A 3,791-nucleotide genomic window follows, 5' to 3' on the forward strand; every position below is an offset into this window, starting at 1 on the left:
TATTAGAATTCATAATCAGTTAAACTCAGTTTAGTCTAATAGTTAGCACCATTCAGTTGGGAGTAACACTTAGCACCGAGTGAGCGTAGGGATGATGTCTCGCCCGCCAGTTGGGCATAAAGCACTAGTAGTAGTCCCTAGGTTCCAGACCTACGGCACCACCGTAGATTTTGAGGGGTCCCCCGTCAGTTAGGAATGACACCCTCCTCCTTTGGCACTTCAGATTATTGGATCCACATAGCTAGTTTTAGTATCCATGACATGGTACTAACACCCTTCCAACTGGGGTTATAGGTTGGACCCTGATAGTATATTAGGTATGTTGGTTATAGCTAGCTCCCATAGTCTTAGTCCAGTATTCAGCTTAGTAATTCAGTTTTAATTTTGCTTGACCATAGCATATAGATATTAGTTATTCACTTATCTGTATTTAGTATTTCAATTTACAGACTAATTTAGAACATGTTTTATGCTTGGTCGTGCATTCTCATTCTTCACAGATTTTATGCATTTGACTCAGTACTTCATTTTATTCATTCATTCAGTTATTGCTCATGCACATAAAACCATGCATATTGGCCTAACCTCATTTACCGTACCATTACATTCAAAGTATTAATCGCGTACTCGTTTCTTGCACTGTGATATTTAATAACATAGGTTCGGACACTCAGTTTACTAATCACTTATAGACATACTAGATTATCAGCTATAGCATTGATGAGTCCTCATACTTCGAGGACATGGTTTATTTATCTCAATTTACCCTGTGTGTTCATTTTTTCTATTCAGTCAGAGTTAGTTAGGGGCTTATCCCATCAGCTCCACGGTCAGTCAGTAAAGGCTTTTCAGACTAGTATAGACAGTTAGTCAATTTTTAGTCATTTTATTAGTATTGTCAGTATAGTTTTATAGACATTATCATAATTATGTTTTAAAAACTTATGGCATTTTTTAGTTAAATTCCGCATATGATCTTTTGATATCAGTTATACTCAGTGCTCATAACAGGTAGCAGTCATGGGTTAGGTTGTGGTCTTTCGGTACCGCATGCACCGTGTGGCGCCCAAGGTGTACTCTCGGGGAATTATAGGTTTTGACTCTGTGTTGGAGTGCTTGCTTGCTATTCTCAAGGGAATTTCCTATCTTATACCTATTTTCAACATTTTCTTATATGTTTGAGGATGAATGCAGTTTTAGTCGTGGATACTGTAGTGACCTCGCATTGAAATTTAGAATTTTCTATTTTTTTGACTATTTTTTCCTTATTTATGGTTGCCTTATGTGATTTATGAGATAGAGGTATTGTTGGCACAGTCCCCAATGCATTTAACATGTTTTATTTGAGTTTTTGGTTTCGAGTATCCTTATAAGCGGTAGTTTAACTTAGGTCAACAATCTGTGTTTCAAGCCTTGGATAAAGATAATGATAGTTCCATTTGCTTCAGGGTGTAAATTTTTAATTAGTAGTGTGATTAGTTTTTTCCCCAAGCCTTTATTTTGTATTTCAACCCTCGATTTCAAAAATAGTAAGGGTCCCAAGGATTATTTTATTGAAAATGATCTTTTTTGAAAATCTAACATCACCATTGAGTTCGGGGCATCAAAAATAGTCTAGTAGCATATTTGTTTGTAGTCGTAGGATTCCGAATGAATCCCGAGGGTCAGATTAAAAACTTAATCTTTTAGCTAAGTTATTGGTGCAAGGCATCAACTGGTGCAGCCTCTTTGTCATGATCCAATTTCTCAGGTCATGATGGTACCTACTATAACCCGCCAGTAGGTAAGCCAACCCATAGTCCAAAACCTCTAGTAACATACTGCCACGAGAAATGAATGAAGATAGAAGAACAATTATAATAAGAGACTAGTATATAAAAGACAATTTCAAAACCTAGTGGAATCAGTACAAGAGCTTCTAATATCTTAAGAATACAAAATGAAGTATTAAATGAATATACAGGTGAATACAACATAGATATTAGTCTAATCCATAAGACGGAGAATAGCAATACTCAGAATGCAAGGAGCTTACCCCAAATCTCTAATCCATAGCTTCTCTGCATGATGCAGACAACAACAACGAGAACTTGTACTATGATCTGCAGGCTGCAGAAAAGTAGTATGAGTACCAAACATATGGTTCATAGTACGCAAATACCGACTGAGTTCAAAAGACAATGCGAAAATAGATAACATGCAAAAAGGAATGTAAATACATCCAAATATCCTGGAAGATAACATAATCAAACTAGAGAGGGAATAAGGATAAACTACCCTATTCTAGACCTATTCAAGCACTGAAGCACTATAACATATATCACTAGCCAATATACAAATAAAGGGTAGAAGAAGGATAAATAGTAGTGTATAAGGACAAGGAATAGATATAAAATATGAATAAACGAAGGAGGAGGGATACACAGTATTATCCATATGTATACATACATATATATATATATATATACATATACAAGACTAACCCAAAGGTAAAACCCAAGGTAATCATACTAACATCTCAATGCCTCTTATCATACTGGGAACTAGTATTGGCATAATCAGGGTCCCTAATCCAAATGTCAAAACATGAGATAATTATCCATAATATAATGATCATAAGATAAAGGAATCAGAAACATACCTCAAACCTCAGTATCAGTCTAAAATCAACTTGACCATAATAATAATTATGTAACAGGCTAGTCCAGACAAATAATACCTTAACCAAGCCCCATAACCTGGAAGGTTCCATCAGTACACAACACACAACAAACAGCACTCATAACCTATACCTATGCAACCCCCTATAATACTGATAGATATAGGGATCAAATAAAATATTGGTGATAGGCAATGCACATGCAAGAATAAATGCAAAATAAATCCATAATACCATAATCGAACCAAGTGCCATAATTTAACCTAGTGTACCTCTTCTATCTCGACAACTTGCAAAGGTAGGACCTATGGAAACCTATCTTTTTTGTACAGTGGCTCACAGATAAAGGGGACCCTATGATATTTGGGAGCACTCCTATACACTAACCTGGACTAGATTTGAGATTTCCAATCATCATCATTAATCTACTTCATCCAGTATCAGAGATATATATATATATATAATAAATGCACAGTCTAAAACTGTGGCTTAAAAGGTGTAAATCTATAAATCTATTGCCTAATATCAACTCCAAGACAAAATAACCATCAAAGAGTAGAAAGGGTAAGAATCTTTCTCGATCAAAGTACATAGTAGTAGTTAAATCGTGGATCAAAATCTGTCTTGGTTAAATCTCTAAAAGAGCATTTTTAATTTCAAAATCTCATAAGTCATCCATTAAGGTGGTATGATTACCATTGTGGAAGATTCTATTTTAAAAGTGAAAAGTGGGAATAAATTAGTTTTTTAGAAAATAGTAGCAAAACCATGATTTTAGTTGGAAGCGTACCATTAAGTGATAATGAATGTACCGAATCTATAAATGTCATCACCAGTATCCAAACAATACAATTATGTGTCTAAATGTCCATAGACTACAACTACATCCTCTACAAGTATAAATCACTCACCCGAAGTCGGACTAATATCGTATCATGACCCTGGTCCCAATAATAATTAACAACATAACTATAATACCGTAATTTGGGAAACCATAATAATCCACTAGTCAAGTAGTAAAGCTTATACTAATGGATCAGTAGCCTCATTTGTGTCCAGCATGCTAATAACCTAGGGTAATAGGATCCTATAGGTATAACCAGTACTTCATCTTAAAGGCCAATTCACCCTT

The sequence above is a fragment of the Capsicum annuum genome, chromosome 3, assembly GCF_002878395.1.
Source record: "Capsicum annuum cultivar UCD-10X-F1 chromosome 3, UCD10Xv1.1, whole genome shotgun sequence".
Taxonomy (NCBI): domain Eukaryota; kingdom Viridiplantae; phylum Streptophyta; class Magnoliopsida; order Solanales; family Solanaceae; genus Capsicum; species Capsicum annuum.